The following is a 23,727-nucleotide window of genomic DNA, read 5'->3' as shown; positions in this document are numbered from 1 at the left end:
GGATTTTGGCTGCCAGTGGGTGAATGTAAACACAGACGATGGACTAGAAAATACTGACGACTAACTATTTTATTGAGCAAAAAGTCCAAGAACTGGCGAGGAGGTCACAGTCTTCTTGCTCTTTTCACACACACACACACACACACACACACACACACACACACACACACACACACTTACAGACACACACACACACACTCACACAGCTGTGGTTATAAATGTGTGTGTTCTTGTGTTCAGATGTCTGTTTCCTCACACTGGATCCAAACACAGCACACACTCGTCTTATTCAGTCTGAGGAGAACAGAGAGGTGAAGCGTGTGGAAAAGAATCAGCCGTATCCTGATCATCCAGACAGATTTGATGTTTATCCTCAGGTGTTGTGCAGAGAGAGTGTGTGTGGACGCTGTTACTGGGAGACTGACTGGAGTGGAGATGATGGTGTGTGGATATCAGTGTCATATAAGAGCATCAGGAGAAAGGGAGGTCTAGAGTGTTTGTTTGGATATAATGATCAGTCCTGGAGTTTGAGCTGCTTTTCCTCCAGTTTCTCATTCATGCACAATAACACACACACTGATCTCCCAGTGAAGCCGCTTTTTTTTGTGGATCACAGTGCAGGAACTCTGATCTTCTACAACATCTATAGAGACACTATGAGCCTCATCCACTCAGTCCAGACCACATTCACTGAGCCGCTCTGGCCTGGGTTTAGGCTTTATTATCCTGGATCATCAGTGAAACTGAGCTGAAGACTGACGAGAGATTTACCCACAATCCTCTGCAGGAGCAGTCAGCAGCAGCAGTGTGTGTGTGTGTGTGTGTCTGTGAGAGAGAGGTTAAATAATACTTTAACATTTTTTTACATTGCTAATTTAAAAAATATCTCAGATACATTCAAATACATACAAAATGTACAAATTTAACACCAAAAGATCATCATGTACAACACATAGAACCTCATTAATACACCAAGTTTCATAAAACCCAGTTACATTATTTGTTAAGCTGTAATACGCAAATTCAGTTTTTATTCTCGCTGCCACCATGAACCCTATCCCTTTATTTTTCCTAGTTTTCCATATTGCTAATTTTGCTGTACCTAATAAATAATTCAATAAACATACTTTCCTTCTTTTTATAAACCTATATTTCACTCCTCCTATAAATACTTTATCTGAAAAATCTTCTTTAAACCTCTGAAACCACATTCTAAGTAATTCAAACAAACTACCTAGTCTATTACATTTTAAAAACAAGTGCTCTAGATCTTCTCCCTCATCACAAAACCAACACTGCCCACTTCGTAGCTTTGGCGCCATGAATAATCCTCCACTGTAAATCAGCAGTTCGTTTTCTACAGGGAGTTTATACAGGGTCCTCCACCTGTCTCTTACAAGGAAATCTGGACCCAACAATCCTCTCCATTTTGACACTTTTTGTCTCCTGAGTGACTTTTGGTGTACTACTTTCACTGTTGCATAGTATAGTGTCTTCTTTGAAGTGTTATCCAGATAATGGAGTTGAGGAGTCTCTACATTTAATATTGAGTCTGTGGTTTCTTCTTGATTCTCATCACAAGTTTGCAAATAAATACCAATCCTTGGGAAATCTTTAGTGTCACTCCAGTCTGATAACTTTTCACATGTCATGATTTTTCCATAAAAGTTTTGTAATGCCACAGTAATTTCCGTTAAAAATTGTCCTGCAAGTCTTTTTGATTTCAAACCTGTCACTTCCATAATGGTTTCCACAGGTTTCCATATCTTGTTGTTTATTAGGTGTCCCAGCTTTACAATCCCTTTCTTCAGCATACAGTAGGTGAGAGTTCAAAGTGACTATTACCGTCGCGTCATATACCGCCGCCGTTTGAAATAGGAGAATGAATGTAGCGGAAACCATATATATATATAAAATCGCTCAACAGAAAATAAGCATTTTTAACGCACTGTTGTAATTTCTATGTCCCAATCCTTTTATCAACATTTTGAATACAAGTCAATATTTTAAAGATTATAACTTGAGATTGAGAATATGATTTTACCTCAGCGCTGCATTTTTCTCCTTCGCCCTCGCGCTGAGTTCAGGTGATGGAGTGTTGTGAAGTAGTTAAACTATCAACTGGCACAGGAATATCAGTATATTAATATAGGCTTTTTAATAAACTCTCTTATATCTGCTGGTGCTGTTATTAACACGCAGATCTCGGTTATGCTGGTGCAGCCGTTAATACACAGTTTAGGTAATCAATAAGCCAGCTCGCCTACATGATGTTTAATTATGGGTGGGTCACAGGTGGAGAAGTTCTATCATTGGTTATGTAGACCACTTTGCCTAAAATATCAAAAAGTTTAAACACTTTGATTAAATATAGCGAAACTGACTGATCAATGGATGTTTGTCATAAAGAGTGATATTATAGGCTGCTCTTTTAATTTTGATCATACAGTTAACAAAGACTCAATATTCCAAACTGAATATTTCACTTTTATTTTATTTATATTACAGTTGTATTTGACCGGTTTGTGTTTTGGACCCTGAGGCACATCGCTTCACCTCAAAGTTTATTAGTTATTCTTGTTTATTTTGTATCACCGGTCGCAGCTCGCGCTTCTGTATAGCTTCTGTAAAAAAAGACCTACATTTAACCAGCTTTTTAGCAAAGCCTATATTAATACACTGATATTCCTGTGCCAGTTTGACACTGTACATTGAACTGAGGAGAGTTTAACTACTTCATAACACTCCGTCACCTGAACTCAGCGAGAGGGAGAAGGAGAAAAGTGCAGCGCTGAGGTAAAATCATATTCTCAAGTCATAATCTTTAAAATAATGACTTGTATTAAAAATGTTGTTAAAGGGATTGGAATATAGAAATTACAGCGGTGCGTTAAAAATGTTTATTTTCTGAGGAGCGATTGATTTGAGTAAATAGGCCTGCTTTATTAAAATAAGCCTAAAATAAAAACAGCCTAAGCTGGTTATTAAAAAGGATTCAGTGTTTTCGTTTTGTAATCTAAATTTGTAATTTAGGTGGAAAATACTTAGGTCAGGCCTTTTATTCCTTTTATTTAGTTTATTCTGTTTTTCTATACAATACTGAAAGATATTGTATAGAGTTGACATCTCATTATGGCGGTAAGGCGGTGATGCGGTTATCGTCACACCCCTAAATAGAATATAAGCCCATCCTAAATGTTAACTGATTTCCACAGTTATAGCTTATTTAATTATTTAAACAAATCCTGACAATAAGTCTTGGTCTTTTTGTTTAAGAAGCAAGTCTTAAATAACTCACCTCAAATGTTTTGTTGTTCTTATTGATACCTGAACAAAAAATACACTACATAGGCCTATAAAATGATACCAAACGAAATTTGTTTAAAAAATGATTTTTCCAACAAAAAAAAAAAGGGTTTTTTAAAAAGTTTGTCTGACTCGCTCCTTTTCTTCCATCATACGCCCGTACCTTATAACACATCCTTATAGCGATTTAAAAAATAGAACTCAAGCAGGCCTAATATTTAAATTACATAAAAAGTAGCCTTGACTACCTTTACGAGTACCTTTGAAAGGGAGGGAAGGCTACAATGCGAGTGGAAGAGGATCTCACTTTTCACTTATGTTTGCAAGTCTATATATATTTTATTTTTAGGCATTTAATATAAACATTTTAAGAAGAATTAATGATTTAGGGAGATACATTGTCCCAATAAAATAATATAAAAATAATTTAGCAAGCTGAGGTAGTGTGAAATGCTGAAGACCCTGGATATATAGCCCGCTCCCACCACTGATAGTGATAGTGGCATTCTTTAAAGATCAGTTACCTTTCCCCGCGCCCCGCGTCCCCCACCCGCCGCACACTCCAATATCTAATATCCAAATTCGTTCTCTTACTCTTAAAACAATTAAATAAACTTTTCACGTTATTTCCCAAAAATTATATTCTTTCATTTGTTCTTATTTTAAAAATACACTGTATATGTTATGATAAAATGTCAAATAAAATTGAAATGTAGGCTTTTCTGCACACAATTACCCAACATTGCTGCACATTCCTACAACTATCACCAACATTCCACTACTACAGTATTACCATCACTCAGATTTGGTCAACCCCACCTCTCAGACCAGAATTGCACCCTTGGTCTAAAGAGCTTAAGTTGAATGCTGCTTCATAGAATAATTTTGCCTCAGGACATATCTCGCAGGTTTATTTTTAATAGTTTTCAGTTAATTTTTTTGTTTCAAAACATCAATGTTCTCTTTAAAGTATAACTGTTGTTTTGTTTTTTTACCTAATGGCACAGTATGTTTTGTATTTTAATTTCAATTTCAGTCACCTTGCATATGCATTTGAAATATAATGCGCGCATAACCACGGAAAGAAGAAAAAACTGTCAAAGGTTAGAGCTAATTCATCAAAATTAGCTATATTAAAATACAGCATGTAAGTTAATACAGGCAGAGTGTGAACAAACTCAAGGTAAGGCTTAGATATGCGCTTGCCTTTTAATGCATTTAAAAAGATTTGCAGCCTTTTTATAGGCTACAGGCTACTATGGTGTATAATGTTTCTTTTATTATTTTTTATTTTGTATGGTAAAGAACAATGCACTGTATGTTATTAATGTAAACTTAGGTTAAAATTTACCATTGATAAACGTGACCTATCTCAAGCAGATCACTTAAAGTATAATAAAATAATGTTAACGTCAATGTTCTTCTTTAAAGTAAAATTGTTGTTTTGTTTTTTTACTTAATGGATCAGTATGTTTTGTATTTTAATTTTAATTTCAGTCACCTTACATATGCGTGTGAAATATAGGCTAATGCGCGCATAACCGTGAAAAAAAGAAGAAAAAGCTGTCAAAGGTTTGGCCAGTGTGTTTTTTGTCTAATAAATGATAGTTTTTTTTTTTTACTTTAAAACTTTAAAACAGATTGCTATTTTTCTAATGACATATGATTTAATAAATTTGTATTTTAAAAATTTCTCTTGTTTGAATTTTTTTAACTGCACTTTTTAGGAAATATTTTAGTACATCAAAAAGTGTGGTTATAATGACATCTGACTGGCTAATCCAGCAAAAAAGTCACTAAAATGTAGTATTTAAATCTCATAGTTAAATAGAAACTGAGGCGTATAACTGCAAAAAGGTCCACTTGAGAAAAAAAGAACCATCCCTTTCACCAGGCTGGCTACGGGCCTCATGTGTGCCCATGAGTCGATATGTTGCCTTTTTATAGTCTACATGCTACTATGATGTATAATAATGTTGTTATTGTTGTTTTGTCTGGTAACCTTAGGCTAAAACTTATAATTCATAAACGTGTTAGAAATAAAGCATGAAAAAACACTTTAAAAACTATTTCTTTTGCATATAATCGGGAAAAAAAAACAGTCATACAGTTGGTTAAGAGGATATATTTATTCTGAGAAAAAAAGCAAATACAAATACAAAAATAACTGAATGTTTTTTTTAAGTTGTCTCTAATACTGAAGACGTCGGTGGGCGCTAACAGAGGTTCGTGGGGACCGTAGAAATTCGTTCACTCTGTGCTTTATGCGTTTGCTGTCAGTAGGTTAGGGAATCTCTAAATCACGCTGTCTCTAACGAACTGTTTTAGGTTCACGGGCAAAGCAACTGTGCCTCTCGAACCATCCCAGTTCGTTGTGGATGCCCACTCCGCGTAGCGCTGGTCTGGCACAACTGCACGAAACAAGAACAGTAAATCGGGATGGCAACTTGAATTTGGAGTCGGGCCAGCAGAGGTGACTTCGGACTGTTCCATATCCTCATTCAGGTTAACGGGTGTACGCATGGGGTCTTGTGTCCACTGAGCTTCCGTTGCTGCTGTTTGCGCTTCTTTCAGCTGAAGCACAGTGGTTGCATGAGTGCAATGAGGTCAAGCCAAAAAATAAAGACGAGCTTCTTAAAGCCATCGAAACATTCTGGCGGCATCGTTTGACAATAACTGTCTGCAACAGATACATCGACCACCTTCAGAAAGGTTTGCCACAGACCAAGTGTAGGAAAATCTGTTTTTTCCTAAGGTCCCTTCACTCTAGTATTTTGTATCACCAGTGAGTGTCTGCATCAAGACCGTCCAAGCTTGGAAAAGATGAGAAGAAAATCAGCTGAATGGTTCAGTATGATTTTATTCTGACAAAAGGGAGGGAAGAGCAATCTTATATACACATTGAGGATCCTCCTGCAACTGAGCCCTAACACAAAATAATATTATCATAGAAGGAGGGAAACAACGATACAAAAACAGCTTACAGCAACCAGAATACGTGAGAATGTGTGCGTGTAGGTATGCGCGCATCTGTGAGCGACTCAGAAAGTTACTTTTGCTCAAGGACGAAAGGTTCCGGCCACACCGAGATAAGATGAACAGAATATGCATGCACACACATTTCTGCAGTGCAAAAACACAGTAGAGAGAACAGAAAAACAGTCTGTAAAACAGTAGAATACACACACATAATAATCAAATCCTTCAATCCCCTCTTTTAGGCTCTAAAAAGCCTAACGCATAGGAAGTAGCTCATACCCACGACCAGTCATACTTTCAATGGTAGCATAAACACGATTCATTATACATTGTACAAGACATGGGCCGCAACAACAAATCAGTAATACAACAACAATAATAGGAATCATTATCGATATAAAAGGCGTCACCCAGCCAAAAAGATTGTGGAAAATATTCCATCCACCGTTATGATCGGGGCGATAGTCAGCTGTCATAGCATTTTTCAATTTAGTCAGGGTACCTAAGGCATCTCTCACAGCATCACTATTGATGTCATCTGATATATAAGTGCAACATGTCGTGTTTAGCAATACGCACACACCTCCACCAGAGGCAGTCAAAAGGTCGAGTGCCATCCTATTTTGCATTACCATAGTCCTAATGTTAGAGATCTCTTTATTTTGGGCCTTATCTATAATTTGAGATGCATTAATGAATAATCCCAACCTGTAATCCAATGTTTCAAGCCTCAGCATAACCTTTCCCACACCTATCTGAGGAAACAAGGACAATGTGACATTGACCAATCCAGTTTGCGGGTAGTGACATGTAGGCTGTTCGTCCACATAACCACCATCCACCTTGGACAACATAGGTGCCATTAGAGGGGCCCGACATACTTACGGGCGCTCCTTTGCCACTGCGCCATATCTGCTCACAGTTGAGAGTGCTGCCCATATAGATAGTGCCATTGGTCTGATTATAACACATAGGATGCTTTAAGGTGTGGTTAAAGAAAACCTTGTGTCCAATTGGTCTTCCTTGTGAGGTATGATTAAATTTTACCCAAAACATTGAATCACAGGTTCCTTTTTTGAGGCCTATCCTATCAATGTCAGAATCATTTATTTGAATTTGGGGGTCCTGATAACCACATCCAGCAAAGCTTGCATAACACTTAGCCTGAGTTTTATTCATTGGTTTACCATATAGGGTGTTCTGTTTGGCTGAGTGAGGCATCACTGAACAAACATAACAATTCGACACATTGTATGATTTTACCAAAACCTTCACATATTTATACCACAGGTTCACTCCAATAGGATCCTCTCCTGGCTCTTCCTCCCAATCGAAATATCTATGCTCACTCCATCGCCTGTGCTGATGACGTAAGGCAGGCAGTGAAATAAACAGACACACATCTCCAGCTTATGGTGTGAACTGACAGTTTCTATTTGATAAACAGCGCTGCGTGTTCAGCTCCTCTGCTATCAGATAGCAACCATACAGTTTATCCTCCAGACGTTGTTAGAATTAGATGGCTGGCCAGCACTTCAATCATATGGGTGTGGGGCGCCCCTCTGGAAAGAAAAGAAATCTCAAGACAGATTATGACTGTATATACATATATATGCAAACAAACTTTAAACAGTAGATGGAGCCTCCTTCAGTCTGGTTGCATGGATCCACTGTGGGAAAGAGGAAGTTAAGACAGCAGTTTGAGTGACTGCAACAACTTCAGTGGGTGCACTATATTTGGTATCAGAAAGACCCTCACCCATCTTAGCAAATTGTTTAATTAATACTTTGTCCCCAACCTTGAAGGGGTGTGTTTTATCCCCTGGCATTAGTGCTGCACAGGAATGTAATTTAGCCCAGTATTGGTTCAAAACCCCAATCAGTTGTTGCATATACTCGCTAATATGAACATCACATGAGCCATCACCCAGTGCATGCCCTCCCTTTCTCCAGGGGGCTGGAAAGGGTCTACCCATTACTATTTCATAGGGTGACAGCCCCTGGAGTCCCTTGTGAGGGGACATTCACATGTCCGCCAGTACCACTGGGATTAATGCAGGCCAGTCAGAGCACCCCATGCTCTGCATATATTTTCTCAATTTGTCTTTGATTGTTCTGTTAGTTCTCTCTACTACACCTGATGACTGTGGGTGGTATGGTATGTGCAAGTGCCATGTAATGCCTAATTCTTTAGCAAGGCCTTGAATCACCTTTGCTGTGAAAGCAGTGCCTTTGTCAGAGTCAATGCCACATGGTATACCATATCTGGGAATAATGTCTTTTGTTAGATATAAAATCACAGTTTTTGCATCTTCCTTCGCACAGGGGAACGCTTCAATCTATTTTGAAAACCTATCTACAAACACCAAAAGATATTTATGTGGTCCCCTCTTAGGAAGGTGAGTAAAATCTACCTGCCATTGCTGGAATGGGCCTTCTGGCATTTGCAGCTGTTGGTGTTTAGCCCATGGTTTAGTCACATGATTTTGAGCACAAACTAAACATCTGTCTAATGTGCTGTTAACATGATGTGATAAGTTAAGTATACACAGAAAAGACATCATTGTGTCCATTACCCCTCTTCGGCCACGATGTGTAACACCGTGAAACTCGTGGACAAGAAAAGGTGCACAAGCAGAAGGAATGCACACACGACCATTGCCATCCAGCAAAATTCCTGAGGAATCAGGACGAGCATCGAGCTCTTCCCAATAAGTTTTGTCTGCCACTGAGGCTGTAGCTTGAATGGCCACAATGTCGATAGGTGGGAGCATAGCACTAGTCAGCACAGATGAGGAAGTGGAAACCTGAGAGATATTCAGCCAAGTTGGCGTCCTCCCAGATTGAGCAGCTGCTTTGGCTGCTGTGTCAGCCATGTTATTCCCCTTGGCCTCAGGGGTGTCAAATGTAGAATGGGCTTTCGTTTTAATAATGGCTAGTGATCTAGGCAAACGACAGGCCTGTATGAGATCCATGACCAATGAGCTGTGAGATATGGGTTTGCCGTCTGCGGCCACAAACCCACGGGTAGCCCAAATTTGTCCAAAATCATGGGTGACGCCAAAGGTGTATCTACTGTCAGTGTAAATGTTAACATCCTGATCAGCAGCAATGTGACAAGCTCTGGTCAAGGCAATGAGCTCAGCTGCTTGGGCTGAGGAAAAAGGCACAGCTGCAGCTTCAATCACTTTGTCTGGCAGTTCACAGATAGCATAACCTGTGAGGTATACACCATCTTGTGGCTTTGAGCACGAGCCATCAACATAGAGGTTTCTAACCCCAGGAATAGGTGTGCGGGGGTACACAGTGCTGCTGATAATGATTGGGCTGCTGATAATGATTGGGCTGCTGGCAACCACCCTGGGCACCGTTGGCCCATGGCTGACTTCCTTGCTGCTCTCTCTGTCTCTTTCTACAATCTCTCACCCTCAATAACTTTTCCACAATAATTACAATTCTCTACAGTTTTGGCTTAGGCCAGTCCCCTTTATTGGGCTGCCCTCCTCTAGCGTTATCACTTTTCTTTTGTCCTTGTACAAACACACATGCAGTATTCTTTCTGCCATCTGGAAACATGCCATCACCCTCTAACGTTCTAATCTTTTCGCCAGCAGCCCTGATAGTCAGGCTGTTTCTGTCACAGAGATGGGTTTTAAGAACATCTCTGCAGCCAGGCAGACAATTATTCAGAAATGTGGACAGGAAAATTGGATTAGCCACGCCCTCATTCAAATCCAATCCTTCCATGCTGACCCACACCTCAGCAAAACGTCTAAAGAAAGTGGGGACCGTCTCACCCTTTTCCTGCTTACAAGAAGTGACCTGAGACAGATCATGGTTGGCTGTTCTTTTCTCCACCAAATATTTAGTTAATTGTGTGCGAAAGTCAGCGAGTAGTCTGTCCTGCTCATCCCTTCAGGGCAGTGAAGCACGCACTCTGCTCCTTGTGACAGCCCCTCCCTCGCCCTCTACTTTTGTTTCTTTTTCATGACTGACTTTATCATTCTCATGGTTTAATGCGGGAATTTTGTCAGATATCTCAGCGTCATCATAATCTTTGCCCATCTTAGCTTGCAATACAAATCTGTAATCTGCCCCTATCAACTGGCAATGGCGCAAACTCCTGATTAACATATCGACAAAAGCTATGGGGTTGTCAACACCAGGAAGCAGAGAAATCAAATCTTTCAGCGCGCTGGGTGAGGGAGGTACAATGTCAATGCCTTTGGCTTTGGCCACCCAAACAGCAGCTACATTCTTTGGTGGGTCAATTATGGACCCTTCGTCTGGACCTGCATCCTTGGGTCTACTACAATTATAGTCTTCACACACATTGTCCCTCTGCCATTGTTTTAATGAGGGATAACTCCCCGCGACTGGAGCGACTGGGCTCACTGGCGCTGAGGGTGCACATATCTGCTTTTCAGCTGATGCCTTACTGGGGCCCAGTTCAGCAGGGGCAGGAGGGGTCGCATAGGGGGGTGGAAGGCTGTTAAAGCTGCGTTTCACACCCTCTCTCTTCCTATCTTTACCTGTCGGGTGCTTTGGAACTGTTTTTAACACGGCTTTAGGAACATAGATATTCTTTTTATCATTCCAAATTGAACTTATCTTATACCATGTGCCATAGGCCTCCGTCATATATTTCATATTCCATTCAGGGTCTCCCATACCACCATAAGCCAGGTTGTAGGCAAATTTTAAATAACTGGGGTCGAATGTCCCTTCTCGGGGGAAATTCCGCCACTGGGATTGACCCTCAGTCCATCCTGCTAAATTTGAGATGTATGGTTCAGTGTAAAATCCCCACCCACATCTATTCATCCAATTCATAGGGGTCTCACTGGGCTCAGGCTTTGGATAAGTTTGGCCCATGATGAGAAGACTCACTGGTGATAATTTGTTTTGTCTAGTTTTTTTTTTAGTCTATATTTGTAAGCGCTTTATCACACGGTTTTCAGCTACCGTGTGATCTTCCACATACTGTGCAACCCAAATTTAATCGGGTACAAGAACACAACTATGCAGGATAACCCATCATCTACACACTGTGCAACCCAAATTTAATCAGGTACAAGAACACAATTATGTAGGATAAACCATCATCTACACCATCGTGGTGTAGGATAACACATCCACACAATCACTGTGTGGGATAACCTCTAAATCTACAAAATTCTACAGATAAAACAGGATATATCTAATCAGGCAGAGTGAATAAAATTCTCTTACCTGACCAGATATATCCCGGACGAGCCCCCAGAACTGTAGGAAAATCTGTTTTTTCCTTAGGTCCCTTCACTCTAGTATTTTGTATCACCAGTGAGTGTCTGCATCAAGACCGTCCAAGCTTGGAAAAGATGAGAAGAAAATCAGCTGAATGGTTCAGTATGATTTTATTCTGACAAAAGGGAGGGAAGAGCAATCTTATATACACATTGAGGATCCTCCTGCAACTGAGCCCTAACACAAAATAATATTATCATAGAAGGAGGGAAACAACGATACAAAAACAGCTTACAGCAAACAGAATACGTGAGAATGTGTGCGTGTAGGTATGCGCGCATCTGTGAGCGACTCAGAAAGTTACTTTTGCTCAAGGACGAAAGGTTCCGGCCACACCGAAATAAGATGAACAGAATATGCATGCACACACATTTCTGCAGTGCAAAAACACAGTAGAGAGAACAGAAAAACAGTCTGTAAAACAGTAGAATACACACACATAATAATCAAATCCTTCACCAAGTGAGACAAAGTTCAGGTTTTCTACAACAGTTGGTTTGGTGTCTGAGTTTCAGTGGCGCAATTGGTTTGTGTGTTTGGCTGTTAACCGAAAGGTTGGTGGTTAGAGCCCACCCAGGGAAGAGTGAATGCTTTTGCTGCCTTGCAACTGCTGACACGTGCACCGGGCAATGATCCTGGGCCACGTGCTGTCTGGCGTTACAAGATGACATCAGGATTTAGCAGAAGTTTGTTGTCCAGTGCCTGGATCGGCCAAGTTACTTATTCCAGTTGACTTAAAATCAGCATCAAACTTTACACAGGTAGGGAAGGTATTGATCAAAACAGTGACTAGAATAAACTTATCAGAAACCCGGCTAGCTAAGTCGGTAGAGCATGGGACTCTTAATCTCAGGGTCGTGGGTTCGAGCCCCACGTTGGGCGTTTTTCTCTCTCTTTTCGGCAGCTTTCAATTGGATTCTTCGAGCGTACCTATTGAGACACAGTTCAGCATTTCTACTACAGCTGAGTTGCTATTGAAGTCTCTGTGGCGCAATTGGTTAGTACGTTCGGCTGTTAACCGAAAGGTTGGTGGTCCGAGCCCACCCAGGGAAGATCGAATGCTTTTGCTGCCTTGCAACTGCTAACACGTGCACCGGGCAATGATCCTGGGCCACGTGCTGTCTGGCGTTACAAGATGACATCAGGATTTAGCAGAAGTTTGTTGTCCAGTGCCTGGATCGGCCAAGTTACTTATTCCAGTTGACTTAAAATCAGCATCAAACTTTACACAGGTAGGGAAGGTATTGATCAAAACAGTGACTAGAATGAGTGTCTCACAAGCCCGGCTAGCTCAGACGGGAAAGCATGAGACACTTAATCTCAGTGATGTGGGTTTGAGCTCCACGTTGGGTGTTTCTGTTACCTTTCTCTCTCTTTTCGGCAGCTTTCATTTGGATTCACCCTGCAGACCAAGTGAGACAAAGTTCAGCTTTTCTACAACAGTTGGTTTGGTGTCTGAGTCTAAGTGGCGCAATTGGTTAGCGTGTTTGGCTGTTAACCGAAAGGTTGGTGGTTCGCGCCCACCCAGAGAAGAACGAATGCTTTTGTTGCCTTGCAACTGCTAACACGTGCACCGGGCAATGATCCTGGGCCACGTGCTGTCTGGCGTTACAAGATGACATCAGGATTTAGCAGAAGTTTGTTGTCCAGTGCCTAGATTGACCAAGTTACTTATTCCAGTTGACTTAAAATCAGCATCAAACTTTACACAGGTGGGGAAGGTATTGATCAAAACAGTGACTAGAATTAATGTATCGGAAGCCCGGCTAGCTCAGTCGGTAGAGCATGAGACTCGTAATCTCAGGGTCGTGGGTTCGAGACCCACGTTGGGCGTTTCTCTCTCTCTTTTCGGCAGCTTTCAATTGGATTCTTCAAGCATACCTATTGAGACAAAGTTCAGCATTTCTACTACAGCTGGGTTGCTCTCGAACTCTCTGTGGTGCAATTGAGTTTGGCTGTTAACCGAAAGGTTAGTGGTTCGAACCCACCCAGGGACAAATTAAGCTTTTCTCTGCCCTGCAACTGCTAACACGTGCACTGGGCATAGATCCTGGGCCACGTGCTGTCTGAGGTTACAAGATGACATCAGGATTTAGCAGAAGTTTGTTGTCCAGTGCCTGTATTGGCCAATTTTTTTTATTCCAGTTGACTTAAAAAAAACATTAAACTTTACACAGGTAGGGAAGGTATTGATCAAAACAGTGACTTTCTCTTGAATAAGCATCTCACAAGCCCTGTCTGGCGTTACAAGATGACATCAGGATTTAGCAGAAGTTTGTTGTCCAGTGCCTCTATTTGCCAAATTACTTATTCCAGTTGACTTAAAATCAGCATCAAACTTTACACAGGTAGGGAAGGTATTGATCAAAACAGTGACTAGAATGAGTGTCTCACTAGCCCGACTAGCTCAGTCGGGAGAGCATGAGAGACTTAATCTCAGTGACGTTAGTTCAAGCCTCACGTTGGGTGTTTCTGTTACCTTTCTCTCTCTCTTTTCGGCAGCTTTCATTTGGCTACATCCAGCAGACCAAGTGAGACAAAGTTCAGCGTTTCTACCACAGTTGGTATATTTAGTCTGAGTCTCTGTGGCACAATCGGTTAGCGCGTTCGGCTGTTAACCGAAAGGTTGTTGCTTTGAGCCCATCCAGGGATGAACGAAGGCTTTTGCTGCCTTGCAACTGCTAACACGTGCACCGGGCAATGATCCTGGGCCACGTGCTGTCTGGCGTTACAAGATGACATCAGGATTTAGCAGAAGTTTGTTGTCCAGTGCCTGTATTGGCCAATTTTTTTTTTATTCCAGTTGACTTAAAAACACCATTAAACTTTACACAGGTAGGGAAGGTATTGATCAAAACAGTGACTTTCTCTTGAATGAGCATCTCACAAGCCTGGCTAGCTCAGTTTGTAGCGCATAAAACTCTTAATCTCAGGCTCGTGGTTTTGAGCCCCAAGTTGGGTGTTTCTGTTACCTTTCTCTCTTTTTCGGCAGCTTTTATTTGGATTCATTGAGCATACCTATAGAGACAAAGTTCAGCGTTTCTACCACAGTTGGATTAGTTAGTCTGAGTCTCTGTGGTACAATCAGTTAGCGCGATCGGCTGTTAACTGAAATGTTGGTGGTTCGAGCCCACCCCGGGACGAACTAATCTTTTCTCTGCTTTGCAACTGCTAACACGTGCACTGGGCAATGATCCTGGGCCACGTGCTGTTGAAGAAGATTTTTATTTACTAAACCTATATGAAGACACATTTAACTGGGTGAGTGGAGGGCCCTACGAATCTGCCATTATATATCTTTGAAAACAGGTGATAGGTTAAGGCAAAGGGGTCATAAAAGAGCATGAGAGAGGACTTGGGGATGCATTGAGAACCATCTGTGTCAGAAAGGCATGAAATGTATACAACACATGTTGAAACTGTCATGTATATTTAAAAAGACACATACTGTATGGGAGAGAAGAGTCCAGTTTAGATGTTTGAAACATAGATACTAGTCATGATTACCAAATGTGAACTGTATGTGGAAAAACGGTGATGATTATATTAGATCTGTAAATTATAAGGGCCAACAAGAAGAGGGGTCTTTAAATAGGGGTCGTAAAAGAGTAGGAGCTGGGAGAGGCCTGTTGAACCAGTAAACAGCTGTGAAAACACAAAGGTGGGAGGAAGCAAGGATAAAGGGGATAGCAAATTTGAGGGACATTGGATTTGTCCTGGAGTGAGACTAGAGACGGGTCTGCTCCAGGCTGTCTCTGCTTTTTTGGGAAATATTCCAATAAAGTATATTCTTCTGATATTCATAACCCCAGTCTGAGCTTGATTCATTAAGAGAAAAGCCAGAAACCACAACAAATGGCGTCCCTGGGTGGGCTGGAAAGGAGCAGGACTGGTGTTGCTGTACATGCTGGACTGGAGAGAAAACACAAATATGTGGCCACAATAAAAAATGGTAAGCGATTTTATGCTTATTAGTTTGTGTTTTTTCTGCCAGGACCTGCTTGTAACGGTAAAGACACTTGAACTGTTTCTCCAGCTTTAAAGAACTAAAAGTAAAAGTAAACATAAAAAGATATTAAAAGAAATAAGGGGTTTTGAATAACATAAGTAAAAGAGTAATTTGCATGCAAATGATCTGTGTTTTCCTAAGAGGGCCTTGACGGATAGGATAAACATTAACTAGTAACTGTTACCCATATTTGGGAAATTATTAATGATGTAGGATATGCACAGAGCATTTATAATTTTAAGAGACAGTCTTTAATGTGCGGTGACAGTTAAGAGATTAAAGCAGATTAAGTTTAAGTAGAGAGATGCGCGCAAAGTCCTACGATACCGCTCTGTTAAAGGTAAAGCAGAGGGCTGCATGGGTAGGCAAAAATCCTGTGGTTACCGCTCTAAGGTTAGAGGCTGCTCGGACAGGTCACTCAAGAGGAGTGTAGTGAAAATCCTGTGGTTACCGCTTCAGTTTTAGAGAAAAAAACATGAAGGCTGCTCGGGCAGGTCACTCAAGAGGAGTGTAGTGTAGTGTATTTATTCAATTGTATGTGTTTGTGTATTTGCTGCTTCAGGTTGAGGCAAAATAGTCCATATTGGTGTGCAGAGAAGGCTCCCTTCCTCCTCCTTGACTGGAACGAGGATAGGGGGATGCAGCTCATGTTACACTGAGTGGAGGAGAGGAGTGGATGAGAAGAGAAAAATAATAAGAGTAGAAGTGTGAATGTGTTTAAAAGTATGTTTTCAATAAAGAGAAGGTTAAAATAATGATTATAGTAGATTATAATATAAAAGGAGGGCTGCAAATTTGAGGTGTGATTTAAAGAGCAATAAGAATATTAATTGATGCAGATCAGGGAAGAGATTATGATATAAAGGAGGAGTCTCCTAAACCAAAACTAGTGGAACATATTGCATTCGAAGGACACAGACTGAAGGCAGAAGAATATACTAGTTAAACATTTTTCTGAAAATGATCTTTGTGTTTTAAGTTGAGTTTATGTTAAAAAAAGAACAATGAGTGCACTGAAGCAGAGTGGACTGAAATTCCTGACATAGCAACAGGTGGAAGACAGTCTGCCCCAGGATGGGGGTACGAGAGAGATTTATGGTGTCCATGTGTGAACAGTAAAAGAGAATATCAAACTATTATATAAAATAAAAAGATAGACTTTAACATAATCATAATGGGTATAAGTTATTAAATGAAGAGACATATTACAAAGTGCTACAGCAAGATAATTGAAATAGGGAAATACCAATAATAGAGTAAGATATAATTAATTGTGTTATATTATAGAAAATGCAACTAAAATAAATTCATTAAAGCTATACTAATTAACTAATGAAGCCATAGTTTATAAATATATGGAGATAAAGAGAGTATGAAGTAAAATAATAGATTAATAAATAAATAGATTTACTAAGCAAGTATGAATAAATATTAGATAAGTTAGTTATTTGACAAAGATAAAAATGAGAAAGGAAAACTGAAGATTTAAGGATAACGTGTGTAAAATAAAATAAATTTAAAAAGGTTAAAATGTATAAGTAAACCTAAAAGCTAAAAATGCAAATTAGGGAAAGGAAAAAGAAAAAAAAAAAAAGAATAGAATAGAAATAGAAAAAAATAAGTCCAAACACTGTTTAATAGAGAAAAAATGAGATGATTAAAAATGTAGAAAATGTTTCAAATATAGGTATATTAACAGAATAGATAATAAAAACTAGAAAAATTTGTAACATTCTGAAGAAACTAAGGTTTGCTTTTAGAGGATTAGTTTATATTAAAGGGCAATAAAAAATGTTTTGTTATCTTTCTCAAAGTCAGCTACATGTTATCTGAGCCATCATCTATTTGTAGTAAAGCACAGTGATTCAGATGAAAATCATAGAAGCTGGGTAAATGTTAAAGAACATGATGGAGTGAGTTAAAAAGTTATTTTTTAAAAGTTCATGCAGTAAGGAGCTAAACTGATAATTAAGCATTGCATTTTAAAAATGAAAAATGGTTCTAGTAAGCAAATATGTGGGTTAAATTAATACTAAGAACCCCAAGCTATAGCAGTAATGATTTTGAACAGTTATACCAGATATTAGGCCACCATGTAGCACTGTTTAATTAAAACAGGTATGGAAATGAGAAATAAAATATTCAAAAAATAAAAAATGACAAATGGCAAAAGGAAGGAACATTTGATGCAGGCATAGGGAAAATAGAAACTGAGTATGGAAAATGTTAGGGAAATTAAAAATCTTAGTAAAGAAACACTAGTATAGATAAGCAAAAATGCACAATCTGAAGCTAAAGAAATTAATTAAAATAACACAAAATAAATAGAAAATGATATCATATTTACATATGATAATAATTACTGGAGGAAAAATAAGCTGATAACAAAGAGAAGATAATAGATGGAAGGAGTCTTCATTTGATGGAGAAAATATGGGAAAGAGAAAAAATACTTTTATTAAGTCATGGGCTAAATTCCATATATTATTTAAGAGGATATAGGGATGGACTTTGGTGGACTGTAGTCTTGTACCTACCAGACATCTCTGAGTGCACTGGCAAATAGGAAAGGTGGTTGAGAAACACAATGGACAAACTGTTGGCTGTGGACATTTGTGAAAGCAGTGAGGCAGGCACTGCACGCCCAGGATTTACTGAGGACTGAAAAGGCTACTGATGTTCAGAGACACTAAAAAGAGTCAAACAAGAGAATAATGAACTGATCAAAACAAGAAAAAGTGCACCACCAGAACTTTACATCAGCTAAATGAAAGAAAAGAAGCCAGAACTAAGAGAGAGGGAGAAACACTGTGCCCTGATAAGGAAAATGTGTTGAGTTTGGACACCACAGAAAAGACTCCAGAGCCAATCTATGAACCAGCTGTCTTCTCAGGGTGCGAGGAGGGAGAGTCTGGCAGTCCATCTCAAAGCAGTCGAACTATAGTCCAAATTGAGTATAATGTGACCACTCAGAAAGAAAATTAAGAGCAAAAGTTTACCTACCCATTCTTGTCTCAAATCAGACTGCTGCCAATTTGATAGAGAAATATCAAGTAAATTGAAGAAAAGTGTTATATGAAAATATACGATGAAACTTTAAATGTGTGATGTTGAAATGATAAATTATGATGAATGTTAAATAATTTGGTTAATTTTCATAGGTTTAATTATAGAGATCCTTGAACATAGAAGGGTAAAGTACAATGCATGGTGGTGACTAAAAATAAAGGACAGCTTTAAATAATTTGGATTATAATTTGGATTAGAAGATTTGATGGAATTAAATATTTAAGTAAAAATTAAGGAAATATCTTCGCATAATCCTATTTTGAGTAATCTAAACCAAGATTTGAGAGAAAAATTATGTAAGAGATTAAGACAGAGAAAAGTGTCTTATACTTAAAGAAGAGATTAGAACAAAAAAATGTCTTGAACAACAACATGTCTTGTTTTTTAGTCTCAACCACCGTAGTGCCCTACAGCTCTGGCTACAGACTAAGCAGACCATAGTGCTGAGTCGATGGGACGTGAAGATGTCAAACTTTACTTAAAACTTTTATTGGAGGTCAAATTGATTTTAGACTTAATAAACCTGTCTTATTGGTTAAACTCTAAAATATGGTCTCAATGGCTCACATGGTTCTTGAGTGCACGTTTCCCTAACATCAGAGATCCCAAGTTCTGAAGGAAAACTGAGAAGGATGTTGCAGTGGGAAAGAGCAGTTACTGGTCTCCGTGAGACATTTTTTCGACGGATAAGACTCTTGCTGGCCAGCGGGAGTGACCTAAGCCAGGAATTTTGTCGCGTGAGGCCAGGCACCTGTACAGGAAGGCAGGTGTTGAGTGAGATGGTTGTGGAGTGGAGCAGTGATGCTTGAAAGGCCTAAAGCATCCAAATATGGAGAGACACTGGGAAAGAACAGTAGTCTGCCTCAGAAATGTGGGCTCCTCACAAACGGACCATAGCAAACTGCTAATTATGTCTGGAGATCAGACACTCAGGAAAAGGAACTTGTGGGTAAAGTAAAGGGCAAGGTGCTGTCAAGAACCATCTGAGACCATATGATGACGTGTAATATGAAAGAGACAGAATTTATTAAGGTAGTGTTATGTAAATAATAACTAAGAAAAAGGCTTTGAGGAAAATATACAATGAATCTATGAATGTGTAATGTTGAAATGATATCTAACTATTTTTGCTTATTTTTAGAGGTTTCATGATACAGGTCCTGAAAGGGCTATAGGATGATTTACAATGTATGGTGGTGACTAAAGAAGAAGAGACAGCTGTTGGTAACTGAAAAAAAATAATTTGAATTAGAAATTTTGATGGAATTTAGTATTTAAGTAAAGATTTACTAAAAGCATAATCATATTATGAATCACTAAATTAAGATTGGATATTAAAAACTGGAAAAGATTGTTAAGAGAAAAAAATGATTTATGCTTAAAGAAAATAAAAATGAAACTCGAAAAATTGACATGAACTCACATCATCAGGTAAAGATTAATAGTTCTAAGTATACTAAAACAAGAACTACAACAGAATGAGAGTTTAAGAAAACAGATTTTTTTTTCAGATATAACCATGTGAAGAAATCATTTAAAACAAAATATTAAGGATTAATGATGAAGTCAAAATACAACTGAAAGAAACTAATAAACATATTTAGGGATTTTTAGTCAGCTTAAAAATATTTATCAAAAGTGGTATGTGCAACTAGTTAATTAGGAATGACATAGAAAATAATTAGTAGCCAAAAGAAAATAATAAAAATGGATACAACATACGGATTAATAAATAGCCAAGAAAATGAATTATCTAAAGTAGTGTCACATTCAAAACTGAATAATTATTAGTAAAATTCTAAAAGGGAGGGTTATAAAATTAGCCAGTATAGTGAGGAGGTATTAAAATACTTTTGAGCAATTAATAGAATTGCTAAGGTGATATGAAGTCTGTTTTAGACATTTTTATTTAAGTTAAAATTCAATTGATTTATAAACATAGATGTGACTAATTTAATTTGAATTAAATTTGACAAGTAAACAACAGACAAAATAATTATTTAGTTTATGATGAATGAATTTAAAGCTAAGGTTAATAGGGTGTGCGGACATATGGTCATACTGATGAAAAAATGTAAAATGATTGATTTTTGAGTTTTTTATTGAGTTACCAGGAGGAATAGTGTTAATTTTGATGAAATTTTAGTTGAAGAAAAATAGTGGACACCTAATTGAATGGGATTAAGCAGGTGTTATGACATTTATATGGAACTACATTTAGACCAAGTAAATAAAAAATGATAGGTGCGTAGATGACAGGCCACAAGATTGGGACGAGTGGTGGCTGGGCTAGGTGGAGTGACTGTAAAAGACATGTTAATAAGACTAATACAGATTATAGACTGAAATTATATTTAGAGGTATCAGAATCTGCAAGAGAAGAATGAGGGTGAGGTTATAGTTGATTATAGAGATATGGAAAAACAGGTGACTTAAAGATATCTATTAGTCATGATTGACAGCTATACTGGATGGCTGGAGGAGTTGCCAGCAAGCAAAGAGGACAGTCAGACAGTGATTAAGTGTTTAATGAATGACGATCAGAAACAAATAGATGTTGTGGGAAAAATAGATTAGATAATGGTAAACACTGGAAGAATGAATATTTTAAATAAGTGAAGCAGGCACTGGGCCTGAGACATGATTTTAGGGATGGTGTAAAAATAATAATTGCAGGAAAAATGTCAAGAGAATGAATAGAAATCTGAAAACAAAATTGGCAAAAATCTGTGCACAGACCAAACTGAATTGGGTAGAGGCCTAAGAAAATAAATAAATAAATAAATAAAATAAAACATATTAAGGGGTATTAGATTGTTATGGAACACAACGATGACATTAATGACTTTTTAATTGTTTACAGGACGGGACCTGGAGCAGCTTTGACATGCACTGGCAGTGGATCACTGATGTACAGACTATATTCTGACAAATTAACAACTTTATCTCAGATTTTTTCTAAACAGGTTGCTGAAGGTGTGAAGCTGGCCGGATTAACCTGACAGTCAACACAGGGGTGAAAAGCGGCCAGGAGCTAGGCCCAGGCCGAAAGGGGGATAAAACACAAAAAGGGACATCTGACTAAGGGCGTACTCACATTATGTACAGTTGCCTTGAACCAGGCCAAAGCACGTTAGTCCCGTCTCCCCCGACAGCCCACACTCACATTACATTCGGGCCTGGGCACGCTTATGTCATCGTTGATGCGCTGTTCAGTAAGCGCTCTCGCTCAGCACAGTTGAGATTTCTTTAGTTATATTGTTTTAGTGGTTTGATATGCAGTGACACGCAGTCAAACATTTCGCCGAACAGATCAGCCACTTTTGACGCTCATAAACAATCATAAAGTCCTTGTGCTGCAGGAGTTAGGAGGTTTGCTGAAGGTATGCAGCTTTCGTGCAGTGAGAGGTTTGCGTCTTTAATAATCTACGACAGTTCATTGAATAGAAAGAACGGTTAATAAATCCATATGAAACAGTCCCTTAAAAGTCACGTCTTGCTTTCAGTTTCGGCCTTTGGTGCGTTTTGCACTCACACACAAGCGTACCGCACCAAAGCCCAAGTGAACCGCGCTCAGTCCCACCTCTTCCAACCGGGCCAGGCCCGGCCAAGTGAACCGTACCTGAGCCCGATTAAGAGCACTCACACTTCTCAAACGATCCGGGAAACGGGCCTGGGCACGGTTCGGATAGCATGGTGTGAGTAGGCCCTAATTGGAGTGTGTAAGCATGTATTGGTGTAGAAGCTGAACACGCACCAACACCAATGCATGGGTGCAACTGTATATTAGATACAAGCCAACACAAAAAGGGGGACAAAGCACCATGTTAAATTCTAAAGTAGAAAAAATGTAAAAAATAAATTACTGATATACCATTACTGTAAAGGAAATAACATCATAACCATCTCCATTCCAAAATTGGATAACTTAGATTGGAGAAAAGTTTACATTTTATTATTATTACATTTTAAAATTATTTTATTGTCCACAAGTTATGTTTTTGAATTTTTTATCTTTTATGTTTAGACATTTTTATGTGTTTTGAATCTTTTATTTTGTACCATTATTATGTTTTTAAGATTCTTTTGTTTGAAGACATTTTTAATTTTTTTATTTGAAGACATTTAGTCAGTGTTGTGTTTTTGATTTTCACATTTTGAGACATTGAGAGTAAAAAAATCTGGTTTAAATATATATGAATTTTGGTCAGTTTACTAACATTGTTACGATTGAGTTCTGAATCTTTCATTTGATTAATTTTTGAGTTTAATCCTACTTTAAAGTGTTGATTTTTCATCCTAAATCTATAGAAATTTTTGTTCTATAATGACTTTAAAATGTTGAAATTCAGTTTGAACTATTCAAGTTGATTATAATTTTATAGTGGTGGATTTCTGATTTGAATTATGTTGTTAGAATTTAGAATTTCTAATTCTAATCAAATTTTCACAAGTGTTGATCTTAGATCTTAATCATACTGTGTTTTTTTTTTTTAATTGGAGCATATCTTTATGGGTGTGGATTTCCTTTTGATCATATTTTTTATATTTTGGAGTTTTTAATTTTAATCATTTATTTACATTTTTAATATTTAATATTTTAGTTAATGCACTGAGAGTTAACAAGAACTAACAGTGAACTTTATTTTCATTAACTAACATTAACAAGATCAATAAATCCTGGAATAAATGTATTTTCATTGTTTCAGTTGAAATACATTAACTAAATGAACACAAGTACAGCATAAACATACATTACACTTCATTTATCCTTTATTAATTAAATTTACTTGCTTGATATTTTTTGCTCTTGGGATTTCCAGAAACTAAAAATCTATTCCTCATTTCAGTCTTGTGAGCTGTTGATGATATATTTAAGTGATTCAGACAGGATTAAGACATTCTACATACTCATCATCACATAAACACCTCATCTCTAATTAATTTGACATTGACATGTATTATCTGTGCACAAGAAAAACCAAGAATATAAATCTATAGAATATGTTAGAATGACGTGCTCCTAAAAAATCGTGTTTGTGAAATACAATAAATCTACATTGCTCTCACACACACAC

At 38.3% G+C, this 23,727-nt stretch overlaps 2 protein-coding genes and 1 non-coding gene across 3 annotated transcripts in view; 1 reads left to right on the top strand and 2 right to left on the bottom strand.

Annotated features, from left to right (window-relative positions):
- LOC130222020 (gastrula zinc finger protein XlCGF57.1-like) overlaps positions 1–23,727 on the bottom strand; it is a 752,525-nt gene that overhangs the window by 39,700 nt on the left and 689,098 nt on the right. The gene's annotated exons all lie outside the window — the stretch shown is intronic.
- Positions 13,332–13,404, top strand: trnat-cgu (transfer RNA threonine (anticodon CGU)). The gene has a single exon. It is a non-coding gene; the product is annotated as a tRNA-Thr (tRNA).
- Positions 23,427–23,727, bottom strand: part of LOC130222019 (NACHT, LRR and PYD domains-containing protein 12-like) — a 40,361-nt gene continuing 40,060 nt past the window's right edge. The window contains exon 12 of the mRNA XM_056454622.1: positions 23,427–23,727. This exon is cut by the window's right edge and continues 705 nt beyond it. The gene's annotated coding sequence lies outside the window, so the exon portion shown is untranslated.

The sequence above is a fragment of the Danio aesculapii genome, chromosome 4 (assembly GCF_903798145.1).
Source record: "Danio aesculapii chromosome 4, fDanAes4.1, whole genome shotgun sequence".
NCBI classification, from domain to species: Eukaryota; Metazoa; Chordata; class Actinopteri; order Cypriniformes; family Danionidae; genus Danio; species Danio aesculapii.
This window is presented reverse-complemented; position numbering and strand designations above follow the sequence as displayed.